We start from the raw sequence: 19297 nt of genomic DNA on the forward strand, positions 1-19297 counted from the left end.
GGGTAATCTGCTAGCGGGCCGCAAGATAGTTTGTTTACATTTTCCCGGCTGCCTGCAGCTGCCTGCAGTGGCTGCGGTTCGCCGTTCCTGGCCAATGGGAGCTGTGGGAAGTGGCAGCCAGCACGTCCCTGCAGCCCACGTCACTTCCTGCAGCTCGCATTGGCCAGGAACAGTGAACCGTGCCCACTGGGAGCTGCGGGCAGCCGTGCAAATATAAACAAACTGTCTCATGGCCCGCCAGTGGATTACCCTGACGTACAGCTCGTGGGCCACAGGCTGTCCACCACTGCTATAAACAAAAGGTTATAGTGTTCCTTATGCCATAAATGTTCCAAAGATAGCTGCACCCTGGAAAACTGTAATGCCAGGCATCATCTCCTGACTTCTCCCCTAGGTGGGCAGCAGTAGTAAGTGAATCCTCTCCTCTGCGGCTCTGGTAGTAGTAGTCAGTGTGGTCCCAATCCCACTCCATTTCACACGTTCCTATTAATTCTATCTCAACTCATGTGCTGTCCAAGCCTCCTTCTCTACTTGCGTCACTGAGGCAGCAGAATAGTGGATAAGTGGAGAGAGGGAGCCAGCAGCAGCAGTGCAGAGAAGGAGAATTAGGTCCAAGGTATCCAGGAAGCGACTGGCAAAATGACAGGTTATTATTACGCTGATATTCCAAAGAATATCCAAAGAAAAGAACAACTTTTCCCATTGAGAGAAACTGTGGGGTACATTTAATGCTATTTGGCATAGAGCATATTTTGTTTTCTAAAAACTTTGTTGGGGCATTTTGGGAAGTTGAACCATGAGTTTTGTAATTACGAAAGAGAATTCAACAGATTTTACACAATGCATTTAAAAGTTATTAGGTCCATGTCCAAACTGATCTGCTAATGAAATGATTTGCAACTCACAAAAGGGTTTTACGTATTTTTTTAATTATACCTACTTTTTTCATGAACTACATTATTCCATTCTGTGTACTGCATGCATTACATATGTTGATGAAAAAGTAATTATAGTATTGTCTAGGATGAGAAATCCTTTTTCTAGGAAGAGAGGTATACATTGTAAAAAGAACACATGTGGCCCAGGAAAATAATAAAGCTCCTCATAAGGTCACCCTTATTTACTGAAAGTCCGTGAGTTCTCTGAAGTTTACAAAGTTGGCAACACTTGGCTTGAAGTGCTTTGAAAAGATTGTAGACGTAAGTCATTCTAACAAGAGAATACTAGTACATGGCTGAGTGGGGAAGAAGTGGCAGCAGTACTTTCATAGATTCCAAGGCCACAAGGGACCATTGTGATCATCTAGTATGTCTTCTTGTATAACACAGGCCACAAAACTTCCCTAAAACAATTCCGACAGCATATCCTTTAGGGAAAACATCCGATCTTGATTTAGAAATTGCCAGTGACGAAGAATTCACATCAACCCTTAGGGTATGTCTATATTATCCGCCGGATCGGTGGGCAGCAATCGATCCAGCGGGGGTCGATTTATCGCGTCTAGTCTAGACACGACAAATCGACCCCCGAGCACTCTCCCGTTGAATCCTGTACTCCACTGGAGCGAGAGGGGCAGGTGGAGTCAACGGGGGAGCGTCAGCAGTCGACTCACCACAGTGAAGGCACTGCGGTGAGTAGATCTAAGTACTTAGACTTCAGCTACGTTATTCACATAGCTGAAGTTCATAATTTAGATTGATTCCCCCCTTCCTCCCCAGTGTAGAGCAGTCTTAGTAAATTGTTCCAATGGTTATTTCTCTCGTTGTAAAATATTACACTTCATTTCCAGTCTGAATTCATCTAGCTTCAACTTCCAGCTATTGAATCAGGTCATACCTCTCTCTACAAGACAGAAGAGCCCATTATCAAATACTTGTTCCCCATGTAGATACTTATAGATACTTACAGACTAATCAAGTCACCACTTAACCTCTTCTTTGTTAAGCTAAATAGACTGAGCTCAAGTCTATCATTATGAAACATGTTTTCTAATCCTTTAATCATTTTTATTGCTCTTCTCTGAACCCTTTACAACTTATCACTGTCCTTCTTGAATTGTGGACCAGAACTGGACACAATATTCCAGCAACAGTTGTACCAGTGTCAAATACAGAGGTAAAATAACCTCTTTACTCCTACTCAAGATTCCCCTGTTTATGAATCCAAGGATTGCATTAGCCCTTTTGTCCACAGCTTGGCACTGGGAGCTCACATACAGCAGCTGATGCTCTGCAACCCACAGATCTTTTTCAGAATCACTGCTTGCCAGCATAGAGACCCCATCCTGTAAGTATGGCCTACATTCTTTGTTCCTGGATGTCTGCATTTGCATTTAGCCATATTAAAATGCATATTGTTTGCTAGTGCCAAGCTTACCAAGTGATCCACATCATTCTGTATCAGTGACCTGCCCTCTTCATTATTTAACATTCCCCCAGTTTTTGTGTCATCTGCAAACTATCAGTGACAATTTTAAGTTTTCTCCCACAGCATTCATCAAATTGTTAAATAGCATAGGACCAAGTACCAACCCCCTAAAAACACACTCATTGGATAATGAGTCCCTGTTTACAATTACATTTTGAGACCTATTCATGAGCCAGCTTTTAATCCACTTAATGTGTGCCATCTTAATTTTATATCGTCCTAGGTTTTTTTAATCAACATGTTGTGAGGTACCACATCAAACATCTTATAGAAGGTCTAAGTATATAATGTCAGCACTATTATTTTTGTCAACCAAACTTGCAATCTCATCAAAAGAAGATAGCACGTTAGTTTGACAATATCTATTTTCCATAAGGTCAAGTTGATTGGCATTTGTTGTTACCCTTCTTTATTAATGGAGTCCCATATCAGCCATGCCATTAACTTGCCTGGGATAGATGTCAGACTGACAGGCCTATAATTACCCGGGTCATCCCATATCTCCAATAAATACTGGCAATTGTAGTACCATGTAGAGGTTGTAGAAAGAGGCTTCTAAGTTCTGCTGGAACAGTTTGCCCATGAATGCCCTATTTGCCTATCTTTCATGATAGAAAGTGGTCTGAACAATAGATTTAGTCATGAGGCCCGTATTCAGTTTTTTGCAAGCCTTAGATAGCCTAACTCTTGATGCTGAAAGCTTATAGTTCTTCTAATGGATATTTTGTCTTCCTATTATGTAGATTTTTACAAATTGGGCCATCATTTTTGGTTATGGTTTTCTGAAAGTATGTTGATACTGGTACAATTAAGTTTTGTGAAAATAAAAGCAGGTGCAAAATATTTGCTTCAGCGGATATGAGCTCTCTTCCTTGATGCACTGAGAAGTAAAGTAATTAAAATGTTCATACGAGGATTGTGAAATATTTTGCTTTGGGCAGCACTGTATATTTACATATATAAAAAAATCTCATTGGAACAAATCATGGGCCCACTGAAATCCATGGAAGTTTTGCCACTGTCTTGCCTGTGGCCAGGATGGTTTATTTGTACAAAACACAAGTACGATGTTTAAATAGTAATCCTAGAAAATGACAGTGTTGTAGCAACATCTCATAAAACACAATTTTAAAAAGTTCATTAACTAAACTGCTTTGAATGCAATTTATTAATTGGTCAAGCTATTCCTGATCATTTCTTAATTCCTTTCCTGCTAAACCAGTCTACGGGCCTGATGCTATTAAAATCAATGGCAAAATTCCTTCTGAGAAAGAAGCAGAAGTCTTAATCAGATCTGCTACAACAGCCAAATACAACAGTAAGATTGCTTTATATTTGGAAAAACAATATATTGTATAAGAGTGAATGTTTAAATATACAGATATAAAACACCACAAGTATGTATATATTCCACAGATTTTAAGGCCAGAAGGGACCATCATGATCACCGAGCCTGACCTCCTGCACATTGCAAATCACAGAATCGAACTCACCCACACATGTAGTAGATCCATAACCTCTGGCTGAGTTACTGAAATCCTCAAACCAATATTTAAAGACCTCAAGTTCCAGAGAATCTACCATTTACTGTAGTTCAAACCAGCAAGTGACCTGTGCGCAACTCTGCAGAGGAAGGCTAATTGTGAACTCTTTTCCTACACTTAATAATTTAAATTAGATTGAGAGATCTTTTGGGCAGGTACAGTCATTTACTTTGCCATTGTACAGCTCCTAGAACAATGGAGTCCTGATCATGACTGGGGCCTCCAGGAGCTCCAGTAATACAAATTAATAATAAATAATAATAGAATTCTCTCTCAGGGGTTGATTATGAATGACAAATAAGTAAGGGATGAATAGTGTGACAGAGATAGTGATTTCCGGCAATATCCTGGACAAACCTTACTGAATTAAGTTAAACCTTTTAAATTAAGTTTCATATCTCAGGAGCTCATTGAATTAAAAGGAAAATATTTGTGTTATTGTGGGATTAAATGTTTGTGTTATGGTGGGATTGTATGTGACTTGTTTAGGAGACATAACTGACATAGCTAAAGTAAACCTCGGGAAGCATTATGTGCTTCAAAGGACTCTTTTAAACAATGGGTTAAGCGAAGAATGAATTGTTAGTTAGAAAAATGACTAGTTTTCCTCGAAAATACAGGGGAGGAGGGAAATGCAAATACCCACCTCTGAACCTGATCTTTTGAAGCTTTGCCCTGAGGAGGGGAACTTTGTCTACAAATTACTTTCTCCCAGGATCAAAAGGCCCAAACAGAATAAAGGAATAACTCTCTGATTCAGGAGGGTTCTTTTTTCTGAACCAAAGGGGTTATGAACTTGTAACGACAGAAAACCCCCTTGGTGGGGTTTGAAGGACTGATCACCAGCCAAAGCCGTTAGGGGAGCTGAGGTGATCTCTGGGAACCTTGTTAGCATGGGAGTAGGTTCTGCTATTATTTTAATATGGTTTTCTCTGTAATGCTTTTACCTTCAGAATAAATATGCTTGCTTAGAAAGAGCTGTGTGCTAACTTAACTGTGACAATTACCATCTCGGAGGAGAAAAGTAAAGCAGGCCTGTTTTGGCTATTGGACATGGTGCGGAATTCACACTGCAGGCAGGGTCTGTGCAGCCTGGAAATACCACAGTCAGGAGGGAGAAAGACATTTCTCTGCCCAAGAGAAGCAATGGCTGGGGAGCAGAAGCCTAAGAGTGGGTGTCTTTGCTAGACCATAGAGGGGGAACACAGGTGCAGTTGCCTTGACGAATAGTTTAAAGACCCGGGGAGGTAAAAAATCTCTGAGAAGTTTTTGGGTAACAGGTGTTATGAACTAGATCTGAAGTTGATGGCTACTTCCCCCCTCCCAGTCTCCCACTTTTCAAACAGCAAATTATCACTAGAGTTTCAGTTGCCCAAAATAAATATATGTACTCCCATCTCCAGCTGGAAATGGCATTCACCTCTGTGAAAGTGAGAGGAGTACTCTGAAAGAAACACTAGTGTAACTTTAAAAGACACAGCATTTGATGAATAACAATAAAAAAAAACCTCACTTCCATTTTTCCCTTCAATTCCTTCTCCATTTCTTCCATGTGGAAGAGACAGCAGGAGGCAAAAATGAAGATTGTCGGGCTCTGTCTTTTTCCTTGTGAGACTTTAGACTGCTAAATGTTGTGATTTTTCCAAACTACAGACCAAGCACTAACATTTATTTATCTTCTTTCTCTATGCTTGCCTTTAGTCCTCGAAATTAATATCAGAAAGAAAAAAAACTACTCAACAGTCACAAATACACGGACTTGTTCTTCCACATTGCCCATTGGCATTTGTCAATTAACAGTGCAAATATTGATTGTCCTATATTGCTTGAAGCAGAAGGCTGAATGTTATGCCATGTGGGATTATAGACGAGGTGTGTCAGTCTGAGGGCAAGACCACACGCCATACTATACAGCATAAGCACCAACTCCTTGGGTGCTCCGGGGCTGGAGCACCCACGGGGAAAAATTAGTGGGTGCTCTGCACCCACCAGCAGCCAAGCTCCCCTCTCCCCCCTGCCCCACCTACTCCCCTGAACGTGCTGCGTCCCCACTCCTCCGCCTACCTCCCAGTGCCTCCACCCTGGCCTCCAACAAACAGCTGTTTGGCAGGGTTAGCATACTCTTTGAGGGAGGGAGTAGCGGGAACATGGCACGTTCAGGGGAGGAGGTGGGGAAGAGGCAGGGCCGGGGCAGGGATTTGGGGAAGGAGTTGGAATATTGGCAGGGAGGGGGCAGAGTTGGGGCGGGGACTTTGGGGAAGGGGTTGGAATGGGGGCGGGGAAGGAGTAGGCAGGGGCGGGGCCTCATGGAAGGGGTGGAGTGGGGGCGGGACGGGGGGGGTTGAGCACCCGGGGAAAGAGGGGAAGTCAGCACCTATGCTATACAGAATCTGATCCTGCTCCCCTTGAACTCAGCGAAAAACATTGCAGCGAGCGGGATCAAGCCTATTGTGCACATTTGCTGGATACACGGTTTGGCTTTCCGAGTCATATCCTGTGTAACAGTCAAGGGAATAACTAACCTTTCCAATCCATAGCAGGTTTCAATGTTCTGTGTGAAACAGAGGAGAATAAAGTTTGACAAGGCAGGGAGTTAAGGATTTTTTTTAAAAAGAAAAGGGCAGCTTTTCTCCTGCTACACATTAGCGTATCCACTGATCTGGCTTCCAAAATGTACTAAGCAAATTAAAAAAAAAAAAAAAAAGATACAGGGAGTTAGGATGAATCTTAAATCAGTTTGACACAATAAGCAAGGCAATTACACATACCAAATTACACCAGGATTTTATGATGGCGCTCAACTTCCAGTTTACCCTTCTGGGAGGAAACCTTATTTGATTAAATGAAATTTTAAAGGACTCATTAACAATTCAGTTCTCTCACTTTAGTAGAATCACTCTGGACCAGCTAAAAATATTAGTATAACACAGGGGAGTTGACGGTCCAGGTGACTGGAAATGGGATTAAAAAGACCCTTTCACTGGCCCAGGCGAGCAGTAAATGAAACTCATTAGTAATGACTCATTACACTGTCTAATGGTCATTCAGCATTATATGAGAAATAAATTGCTGGTCTCAGTCCGGTTTCTAGTGACCGCATCATAAAATACACTACTGCAACTGGTATGTTTGTTGCCAGACTTCCTAGACACCTAGGAGTAACTGTGTCCTGAAACTGAACTCCCTTTTGAACCCTAGAGCAGGTCCCACTAGGATACATTAGCACAACGGCCTTTTAATACCTCGGCCAAGTCTACACTACACGATTAAGTCAATGTTTGTTAGGCTGACTTACAGCCACCTCAGTAATTACTGCAGTTTTTCATTGCCACACTACCCTTCTTCTGCCACCAGTGCACGTATTCACCAGGAGCGCTTGCCTCGATTTAAGAGGGGCAGTGCAGGGGAGGAGGGGCTCCTGTTGACCTAGTTACCGCTTCTCAGGGAGGTGAAACAGCTATGCGGACAGGAGAAGCCCTCTGGCTAGCATAGGCAGCAACTTCATTGAAGTGCTGCTGACGCATTTTGAGCGTAGACAAGCCCTCAGAGAGGCTAAAAAAGGCGGGTGGGGAATTATGATTTTTATACTCTCTCTCTCTGCTGGCTCTGCAAAAAAGTTCACTATAAAGCAATCCTTTCATTGCTGCCCAGACATCAGTCCACAATGTTTCTGGACAAACACTACATATAAATTGGGCCCGGAACCGTTAATCCAAATCAGCCACATCTACTCCATGAAGGAGAATCTAACAATCAGCAAGGATTTTAGAGGGAAAATATGGAAAGAGTCACTACACTAGTTGTATCATTCACAAAGAAAATTACAAATACTAGAGGCCGCATAGGAATTTACAAGCTTGGTTCTTCAGCCCCTGAAAAGGAAGGTAAATCTCACCTATGGATTTGCCAAGAGACCAAGAAAAACCATAGCTTGATAATGCAATATTTCTGTGTGCTGTAAGTACCATAACTGTGCAAGAGAGTTTCCAACAAACCATCTTCTTTTTGCATTGTGTAATAAATCTGGCAGCCTAAAACCACTCCTCCCCCTTCTTGGAGTCTCTCTCCTGTAAATATTTACAGATAGTTAACATAAGATAAGTTTGTAAGAAACAGGAATGTCTGTGTTCCCATCCACTTTGTCCAGTTTTGTTGGAACTCAGCAGATTGGCCACCTAAAGGAAGTGTCCAATGGAGCAGGTTAAACAGAAAGCAGGCAGGCTGAGTGCATATGTGCCTTAAGGACTGTTCCTCCTCAGGCCTTTCTCAAGTTGACACCATCCTCTCTGCCTTAGGCCTCTCTGGATATGTCTACAAAGCAAAGACAAACCTGCAGTTGGCCTGTGCCAGCCGACTTGGACTCACAGGGCTTGGGCTGAGAGGCTATTTCATTACTATGTAGATTTCCAGGTTCAGGGTGGAGCCCAAGCTCCGGGAACCTGCCACCTCACAGGGTCCTAGAACCCAGGCGCCAGCATGAAAGTCTACACAGCAATGAAAAAGCCCCATAAGCCTGAGCCCCACAAACCTGAGTTGGTTGACACAGCCCAGCCCCGGGTGTCTAGCTGCTATGCAGACATATCCTCAATGACATCTCCCCAAACCTCTGCCAGAACTTATCTACATGTAAACCCCACTCTACTTTGAAGCAGAAACTCACTCTGATTCTGGGCAGGACTGGAACAGGTGAGTCTAGAGGGAGATTGGGTGCTTCAGTGTTTCCATTTGTCCATTATTTTTACATGATCTTTTTATTCTAATCAAGAAAGGGACTGTTTGGTTGAGGTGGAAGAAAGAGAATCAAACCCTCTAGTTTCTTTCCCTCAAATGTTGTCAAAATCCTTCCATGCCCAGATCCCTGTCCCACACCAAAATACTCTCTACTCCAAATCCCAGACTGTTGTCCTGTTTTTCCATTTAAAATATCAAGCCATCTTTATATTGTTTAGTCAAGATAGATGTATTTAGATCTTCATCCTGCTCTGGACACAGACATGTGGTCCTTTGCTTTTGTTAATCTAAACATTTTCTTTGAAAAATGATTTTCCTTGTAGGACTGTATAGTTATATTAGTTTATAGTGGCTGCCAAAACTCACAACCATCTGTCATGAAAAATATATTTTTTTGTCTTGGCACAGAGTCTCTAGTACTCTTCAATCATCATTGAGCAAAAGTGTATTTTCCTTGTATTTCCTTTAAGGTAAAAATACACAACATTTTTTGTCAATTTTAAATTCTAAAACAAATACTTTCACTTCCAGTTTGCTTCAACCAAATCATCACAGCCCTCAGGAGTTTTATTACTTAAATATGCCATCTAGAAAACCTATATGTTGTTCTACAGGATTATTTTATAGCCCTACAGTATTACCATGGTGAGCTGTAAATTACTATGAAGTCAGAAAGATTAATTCATTCCTCTCTGGAATTAATATGCAATACTAAAGGATTATGTTATGGTCCTCTTTAATTACTTATTATGCCCTGCAGAAATAGAGAGATACAACTTTAAAATATCATCACATTTATATTTGCAAAATGTTGTTTGCCTTATGTACCATTTTAGTATGACACGTTAAGCCACCACAATCTTCCTTTGCCTTTTACAATTCAAGTTTTTACAAATGGTAAAATCTTAATTACATCTACATACTAAATTAGAGAACTTAATCCGAGTCCTTTCCCAAAGTAATGGAGCACAATGAGTACTATTTATGGGAGTTTTGTCATTGACTTCAGTGGGGCCAAGATGTCACCCCATTTTTAGCAGCAGGGGGGAAGACGAGTGGTGCTCAGCCATTCTTAATTTGCACTGGGATTTTCAAAGCAGCATAAGGGTTGGTGTAATAAATGGAGCTAAAATAACTAAATCAATTGCAATTCATGCCTTTTTTTATAGCAGTTCAAGTCTCTGTGTGGACATTCTTATTTTGGAATAAGCGTGCTCCATTTCAAAATCATTCCCTATTCTACTCCATTACAGTCTCTCAAAATAGGGCACTCTTATTCCAAAACGACAGCATCCACATACAAACTCGAACCGAAATAACGGAAGATGTGAATTACAGCCCATTGAGTGATTTCGGTTGCATTTACCCCATAGACAAGGCTTAAGGGCGTTCCACACCCAAATCCAGTGAAAAATAGTGAAATCTGAGCTCCTCTGAAAACCCCAGCCTAATTATTTGCATTGTTACGGCGCCTCAGGGGCCTAATTGGTTAACAGTGTCCATAGAGCTGAATGCTGTCCACATCCACAGGAAGTCCTTGTCCCAAAGAGACTACAATCTAAGATTCTAAGGACACGTCTACACTACAGATGCTACAGAAGCAGAGATGCAGTGCTATAGCTGTGCCACTAATGCTTCCACTTACACCTCTCTAGATTAATATGCCCATCAGGGGAATGTATTCACCACAGGTAAGTCCCTCCACCTCCCAGTTCGAGCCACTATTTATTTTGGCCTTATTAAGTCAAAGCTTGTATTAGCACCTAAGAGCCAGTGAGATAGCACCGCCATCCTTTACCCTTTAATCTTCAGTTTTTAAGAAAAGAAACCAAACGTTTCTCCATTAAAGTTGCTTCACAGTTTGTTTTTTGACGGCGAATCTGTTTGGACCGTATTAAATGTGCAGTGACTTGAGGCAATAATGACAGGGTGATCAACTAACCAAGCGATTTAGCAGGCTCCCCTTTCCCACTCACAACCCTAGAACAATTCACGGGCTTGGACCCGACCACCTCACAATGAAGAATGAAGACCCATTTCACCTGGTTACTCTTTGAAATGCAAATGACCTGAACTCAGCTTATTCAACCACACAGACAAGTAACTGGAAAATGTCTGTAAGTGCTGCTGAGGGTATGCTTTATGGAGAGCTTCTGTTTAAGTGCCCTTATATGAATATTGCTACAACACTTGAAGTGACGTTACTGATAAAAGCATCTATACAAAAGTTTCTGGTAGATACAAAGGACAAAGCTGGCTGGATGAAGCAAGTAATTGTAACAGTATCTTGAGGATAAGTCCTGTTTAGTTTTTAATTGCTTCCGAGACCAAATGGATTCAAGGTGGTTATAGGCAATGAACTTTATATGTGAATGCCAAGGAGTTATTTAGGCTGAAATATATATGGCTATTACTAAAGGCTAGATTCCGATACCCTTATTTCATGTTGAACAATACCCTTTCATGGATGGTCCCACTGAAGTCAAAGCTCATTCATGGACCAAGATTCTACTCCCTGTGAATGAGAGTGGCAGAATCTGGCCTTATTTTAACGAAAATGACCCTCAAAGTCTTATTAACAGTCAGGAATTTTAATTCAATATTGCCATTTTAAATGAAGGGGAGAAAAAACCACAAACAAACAGGGTCATGAACCAGCCCTAAAGTAAAAGTTATATCCTTCTGGCTCTTCCTTCCCCATCTCCTCTGTCACACTGTCTGGAGTGGTTCATGACTGTGAGTGCCAACCTCAGGGCAGAGTGTCAAAAAGTAGGATGGAAACCCCAAACTGGTTGTATGTTCTATAGATTTCACCAACCCAGCAACAAGTGTGAACTCCCAAAGCACTGTATCAGTCTTACCATGGAGTCACAGACAGTCCCCTTGCACATTCCAGTCTATCTTGCCACCCAGAAAAGATGGATTATATAACAGATGGTCACTTACAACAAAAGTCATGCCAATATTCAGATTACTCCCAGTCCCAAGGGATCAGTCACTTACCCTACGTCAATTGGTACCTTATTAGATCTCACACCAAAGACAATGCTTGTAGCCAATCCTATAGTAAACTAACTAAAGATTTATTAAGTAGGAAAAAAGAAATGAGAGAGTTATTTACAGGTTAAAGCAGGCAAATATATATACATAAATTACAGTCTATGGTTCCATAAAATGACAGAGTTGTAATAATCTGTCAGCACTGAATGTCTTTTAGGGCTAACCCAGGTTGACCCTGGAGATCTTCGCTTCTGTTCTGTAGCTGCAGCCCTGTCAGAGTCTAAACAGTAAAAGAGAGATGAAAAAGTTTCTTGTCTGGTATCTTTATTTCCTTCTTCCAACATTCACACTGATGGGACGAGCCCTTTTGCAGGTTGCCTCTTCATGGGTGTACAGGGGCAATTAGCAAAATCTTTGTACTGTGATGTCCCACAATGGCCCATTTAGTTTTGATAGTCCTTCCTGATGTGCAAGAGGTAATACCTTTCATAGGGATTTAGCATTTTGCACAAGGTACAGTTTTTCCTTGTTTGGAGAGCTACATAGTTCAGAACAAACATTTTACAGCTATAGCACAAACACTTCAGCATTATCTTATAGCATGGGATACAGACATTATAAGTAGGATTAATACATGTAGCAATTTACAGGCATTTCATAAAGTCTAAACACATTGTTATAAGTCCAATACCCATGTTAACCATGCTAACACACAGGTGAGCTGGACTGGTTTCCAGCAACAAATTTGTCAGTGCTCAGCTGAGGCCTAAAGCCTTGGCAAGAGCGGGCACATGGTCTGCCAGTGTCACATCCTCATCTTCCCCCTTTCCAGCCTCTTCTCTCTTATTTCCCTTCTCCAGTTCCTTTCTTTTCCTACTGTGAAGCAACCCCTTATTCCCAGAACAGCTATATTTTTTTATTATTATTATTTTTGTATTTACATAGCATCTGTGAATTAGGATAAAAAGACTGGGAAGACAAATGGGAATGACACATATTCCAGTAATTCTCACAGGGAAAAAAAACTCTGTTGAGTTTTAGAGACAGAAAGAGGAGACAGATAAAAAGGAGTAAGATAAGTCGAAGAATTTAACTTTTTGGTTTTTTTAAACAGTTTCCCCTTCAGAGCTTGGACAGATCCACTTTCATAGCTTTTAGGATTTTTTTTCTTCATTCTAAGAAAAATCTGAACATATTTCGCTGCTGGCAAACAGCCTGGATATTCTGATTACAAGAGCCAGTCAGAATAAAGGAATTTTAGCAGCCAGTAAGAATAGCCACATATAGCATAGACACTGCACAGGCACAGTACAATTATTGAAAAATAACCAGACAGGGCTAGATTGTGACTTCGGACACACCCTGTGCAAAGCGGGTGCTTGTAAGTTACACCATGCCAGGAATGGGCTCAGAAAACCCTAAATCAAAGACATAGCTCTGAGTCACAACTTCCTCTCATCTCCCTCCTTGCTCCTGGCAGGTAGTTACTTACTGATGGGCTACACTAGCAATAAATTACTATTCCCTACACACTGGCTCAGCCGCACTGGCCAGTGAGGGGTTGGTAGAGCCAAGCCTCTTTCACCTTGTCTTTCCTGGTTCATGCCCTGCCTACCTACTTCATGGAAGGCCAAGGGAGAGACTAGTCTTATTACTCCTGGGTCTGGCTGGCCGGTATAGAGATATTAAGGGAATTCTTTTTCCCTCTGAATCCCTTACCCTTGCATAGTACAAGTCAGAACTTAGTCCACAGTGATCATGTTAAGTGACTAGTTCATACTAGTGATGGTCACCAACTAATCACAAGTTCCTCGAACTGCACAATGCTGTTATTGAGAAATAACTACATTATCAATGTACAGCCAACTGCAGCTCAGAGAATTGCACATATGGTTGGGAGGGGAAACCCATGGAGTTATATGCAACAGTTCATTACAGCTCTCCCCCTTCATTCTGACTGGTTGGGACAATTCAATTTCAGTATAATTCCAGGTAATATTGTGATGCTAAATATCACTACTTTATTAGGAGACTCACATATCAAAGTTTGAGCTGCTGCCCATTTGCCAGATCATGGTTTGCCATGGCCTTTCTATCATTCAGGACACTATAGAAGAATTGCCTAGATTTCTTTGAGCAATACTTGCTCACATTTTTACGTTTCTCTATTTCTATTTGCATAAAAACCATTTTACTGTAACGTTAAAAGTCAAATGTTTTCTCGGGTTTGCAATTGACAGTGTTGTACATTATTATTTTCATCTTCTCTCCCCCCCTCCAATTTTCTTAGGTACTGTAGACTGATTCATTAGATCAGTGTGTACATATATAGAGAGAGAGAGTTTGATTCATTATATCAGTGCATCAACCTTACAATGTCTGATTATTACTATTTCATCAGTCTTTGCACTGGGAGAGATCTTTTCTGTCCTTAGTCCTGCTTCACATCTCAGATTTTCTCCTAATTTACAGGTACTGAAAGTAACAGTAAGTAGCTCACGGCATCATACCATGACTCTCTTGGAGACTCTGGTCTCAAGGACGTACTGAGCACTCAGCCCAGGGTGTCTGTCCAAGAAAACAGTTTTAAACTGTTAAGTACTTGAATCAAAAAAGAGGAAGTTACAAAAATTGTTTTAAACATAACTATTTTCAAATCTGTTTTAGGTACTTAATTTTAATTAACCAAAACGTGTTTCTTTTTAACGTAATTCCCTGGGTCTGTGAGAACCCAAACACAGCACCACTGTGCAAGTATATGAGAAAGGGGAAACTGAAACTAACTGTGAAAGTGATGCTTTTGTGTCAAAGCTTAATTAGGAAGGGACAGCTGGGGTCTTTCCCCAGTTTAAACAAACAGGACTGACAGTTATTCATGTACAAATGTGGCATTTCAGAAATAGTAGCATTTTACTGCTTTTATTAACAAAACCGAAACTAACCAAGTTATTTTCACTGACCAAGGTGAATGAAGTACAGGAAGTAAACACACCAGCATGAAAATCAAATAGCAAATCAGAAGCCTGATTATGTTTACCTTGTATAATCCAGTCTCCCACTGGACTCCGTAGGAGTTCTAGATGTACAAAAAAGGATGACTAGGACCTAAAATTCTTTCCATTTTAATAGGGTGTTCTTGGTAATAAGGGGGAAATTTCAGATGCAGTTACTTTTCTCTTGACACCATCCTTCTAAAAAAATATATATTCTCTGGACGATGCTCTCTCTCTCACACACACACACACATGTCTTTGTTCAAGGTAAACTTTCAAAATAGATGCAGCAGATATAGATATATTAACAGGAAACAGTTTATAATCCAATGCTACAAACACTTGCTGTTGGTTTTTTGCTTAGCACTTGAAAGTCATTGGGAATACAGTCATAAATCTTGCTCTTAGAGTGACCAGATGTCCCGATTATATAGGGACAGTCCCAATATTTGGGGCTTTTTCATATCTAGGCTCCTATTACCCCCCCCCACCCCCATCCCAATTTTTCTGACTTGCTATCTGGTCACCCTGCTTCCTCTTGGTATTATGGTTTGTTACAAACTGTAGCTACTATACATGATTTCCATTGCACTTCACCACCAGAACACTAAACACATACAGAAAATGCATAAAGCTAGAAAACACATGTCACCCAGGTAAGGTTACATTTAAGCTCTAGCATTATGAGCTCATATACAATATCTATAGAAAGAATCATTAGCAGAATTTCAGTTGAGGTTGTCCTTTCATCGTAATTTTAGCAAAATGCATTCTGTACTTTTGATTCCTAAAAGCACAAAGTAAAGTGCAAAGAGCAAAATAACTACTTAGATATTAGCTTCATTGAAATGACAATGGTGGTCCAGAGACTCCAGAGGACTGTTTCCAATAATTCTTCAAACTCGAGTTCCAGGAAGGATTTGCATTCTTACGTTATTCAGACTTTTCCAATAAAAGCCTTTTTAAATCGATAATACCCCACTAGCCTACTTATCTAGCCAGAACACATTAGGAAGAATAAGAACTTGCTCATTCTCGGATATTTACAAGCAAGGATATGCACAGCAAGAATGTCTTACAGAAAAGTGCACTGTAAAAGAATTAGGCATAATATGCAACATCTGAGGGAAAGAATGTTAACAATTTAGGAATATGGCTTTAAGTTCCTTGGTAACAAAGGAAAAGTATAGCCATGTGCCTTTTATATGAATAGCATGTTGTTTCAATATATATTCCTCTGAATAATCATCACATTGATACATATTTCTGCAGGGAAGAAACAATTTATTTTGGTAACATTTTCAAATGCGTACGACTTCCTACATTTCTGATTTGCACACATTGGCAATCTTGCCTGTTGGATGCTCAAAGAGGAGAAAATAACACACTCTTTACCAATGGCCCAAACTGTTGCACAAATATTAATGAAAGGTCACAGACCGAGGTCTTACCCTGGGTCACATGAAAGAAGCCCAGAACCATCAAAAGCTATTTCCAATGTCCAGCTGAGAAATCTGAAACAGAATAACAAAGACAGTTTGTGACAAAGCTGACACAGTCCTCTGGAAGGAGCAAAATCAATTGTGACATTTTTCATTTATTTGTAAATGCCTCTTTGGCAGTACTTTCACTCAAAATGACAGTTGCTTCTTACAGACTGGGGAGGTGATGGTAAAATAGAGGAATCCTGACAGTTGCTTTAATGAGATTCTGCATTAGGACCACTCTAAAGCTTTCCCCCAACAAGGAGCGTGCCCTTCACTTTCAATTTCATATTCCCCTAATTTGGAAAGCGTTAACCTGTTTCAAAACCTGAAATCACCCTTCTTTAATCTGCTTCAATGTCCCATTCCCACCTCGTCTCCCTCTCATTTTTCCCATTATAAGAGGGAATCCCAAACATACATTTCAGTAAGTATAAATGGCATAAAACAACTGTTAAAATTTTGCCCCTCTTGTTCATGTTGTGCATTACCTTACTCAATGAATGGTCACATTGATGAAAAGAGGACTACCCAAGAGAAAGGTACTATTCGACTTTACTAAGAATGGCAGAATCTAGGTCTTTGTAATAAGTAGTGTCCCCATTTCTACACTAAAAACACGGTGCTGTTAAAAGTGCCTACAAGAACCATTTAGGTTACTGACTATTTTGGAAACATTTATAATCCAGGTTGGAATTTAGTATATAAGTAATTGCTGAGAGAATGAATACTTTGGAGGTAGGAGCAGAGAGGGAATCTTGATTTTTGTCGTTGACTGCAAAACAATAGGACAAATTTGACAATATGGAATATTTCTTGCACTTCACTTACTCGGCTATAGCTGCAGGTTAAGACATTAAATTTCTCCAAAGAATACTTTATGCCATAAATCAAAACAGAAAATTGAGATGCTGTCCTACTTTCTTGTTTGTTACTATGCTACTGAGCTCTGACCTTGCAGCCTTTTCTCACATGAGATGTCTCCCTGAAAATAACAGGACACTACTGCATGAGCAAGGATAATTCACGGGAGCAAGGGTTGCTGGAGCCAGCCCTTCTACTCTTAGGATTATTATTATAAACACGATATCCAAAGCAATATGCAGACAAACTTTTAACTTTTCCACACTTAAGGTAGTAATTATTTTATTTCCCCTTTACACGTTAATACTTCCTGAGTTTACAATAGCAACGATCTCCAGGTCAAGCAGCACTTCCTATTATTCAATGACCAGCTGAGCTAGGAGTCTGAAGCAAATAACTCCATTAAGCCAGTCAATAAAATTTCTAGGAAATTCCACCCCTATCAGCCATTACCCCTTAAATGTTCTATTATGACCACATAAGATGCTGTCACAACTATGCATTCTAGATTGGCACCCTGACAGTAACATACACAGCTTTCAGACATCTGTACAATTAATTCCTCCCAGGCTCTGTTTTCTTACGGTGAACTGCCAAGGGGGACAATGTTTTTTTTTCTTATAGTTTACTGCTCTTTTATTATGTATAAAAGCAGCTTTGATAACTTTAAAAAAAAGTATCCTGATATCAGGAATCTCATACCAGTAACAGTGCAAGGATCACACAGGAACAAGGCAAGACTTATAAGGTTCAATTTACATTCAAGGATCATGAACCTTTAAAAGACATGAATATTTAATGCATGATTACATAGGCATGCCTTTCTGCATTTCTGACAGACTGTTTCCTGGTTTTACTAAAAGACTGAGAAACTATTGGATTGGTGAAACCTGGATCGGCTGCTTTCTCAGCTTAATCTTTGTGTTTAGATTTGTCTCTTACTAAATACTCTTTCCTCAATTGGAGGAGAGGGGATATTAACTCTGCAAAAAGGAAATATTTGCTAAAACTCCACAGCAGGCTTCACCAGTGATAGCAACAGGGAGAACTTTAGACAACATGTCAGCAATCCTGGGTGCTTTAAATATGGCTGGCTGAGAATTTTCTTTCTAAGCTTTTTTTCAATGGGAAATTGGGTTTTTGACAAAATGGACTTCTTTTTTTATGTCAACTACACATCTTCTCTGAATGAAAGCTGGGAAACCATAGCTCATGTTACATAAGAATGTCCATACTGGGTCAGACCAATGGTCCATCTAGCTCAGTATCCTGTCTTCCAACAGTGGCTGGTGCCAGATGCTTCAGAGGGAATGAACAGAACAGGGCAATTTATTGAGTGATCCATCCCCTGTCTTCTGGCCCCAGCCTCTGGCAATTGGAAGTTTAGGGACACCCAGAGCATGGGGTTGCCTTAGTGACCAACTTGCTAATATCCATTGATAAACCTATTCCCCATGAGCTTATTTTATTCTTTTTTGAACCCAGTTATACTTATGGCCTTCACAACATCCTCTAGCAAGGAGTTTCATAGGTTGACTGTGTGAAAAAGTACTTCCTTATGTCTGCTTTACACCTGCTGCCTATTAATTTCATTGGGTGACCCCTGATTTGGTTTGTTCTGTTCTGAGTTCTTGTGATGTCCTATTTCCACTAGCTGCAATCTACTAGATAGTCCTTTAGCATAAAGGGGTGTCATAAATATAAAGGGAAGGGTAAACCCCTTTGAAATCCCTCCTGGCCAGGGGAAAGCTCCTCTCACCTGTAAAGGGTTAAGAAGCTAAAGGTAACCTCGCTGGCACCTGACCAAAATGACCAATGAGGAGACAAGATACTTTCAAAAGCTGGGAGGAGGGAGAGAAACAAAGGGTCTGTGTCTGTCTGTAGTCGTCTTGGCCGGGGACAGAACAGGAATGGAGTCTTAGAACTTTTAGTAAGTAATCTAGCTAGGTATGTGTTAGATTATGATTTCTTTAAATGGCTGAGAAAAGAATTGTGCTGAATAGAATAACTATTTCTGTCTGTGTATCTTTTTTGTAACTTAAGGTTTTGCCTAGAGGAGTTCTCTATGTTTTTGAATCTAATTACCCTGTAAGATATCTACCATCCTGATTTTACAGGGGGGATTTCTTTATTTCTATTTACTTCTATTTTTTATTAAAAGTCTTCTTGTAAAACACTGAATGCTTTTTTCATTATTTTCAGATCCAAGGGTTTGGGTCTGTGGTCACCTATGCAAATTGGTGAGGCTTTTTAT

General features: G+C 40.4%; 1 protein-coding gene across 4 annotated transcripts in view; it reads right to left on the reverse strand.

Annotated features, from left to right (window-relative positions):
• Window positions 1–19297, reverse strand: part of NAALADL2 (N-acetylated alpha-linked acidic dipeptidase like 2) — a 913317-nt gene that overhangs the window by 845911 nt on the left and 48109 nt on the right. For all 4 annotated transcript variants that reach the window (XM_073359348.1, XM_073359349.1, XM_073359350.1 and 1 more), the window contains one exon: window positions 16147–16209. The gene's annotated coding sequence lies outside the window, so the exon portion shown is untranslated. The remainder of the gene's footprint in view (window positions 1–16146; window positions 16210–19297) is intronic.

Source organism: Lepidochelys kempii, chromosome 9, assembly GCF_965140265.1.
Source record: "Lepidochelys kempii isolate rLepKem1 chromosome 9, rLepKem1.hap2, whole genome shotgun sequence".
NCBI classification, from domain to species: domain Eukaryota; kingdom Metazoa; phylum Chordata; order Testudines; family Cheloniidae; genus Lepidochelys; species Lepidochelys kempii.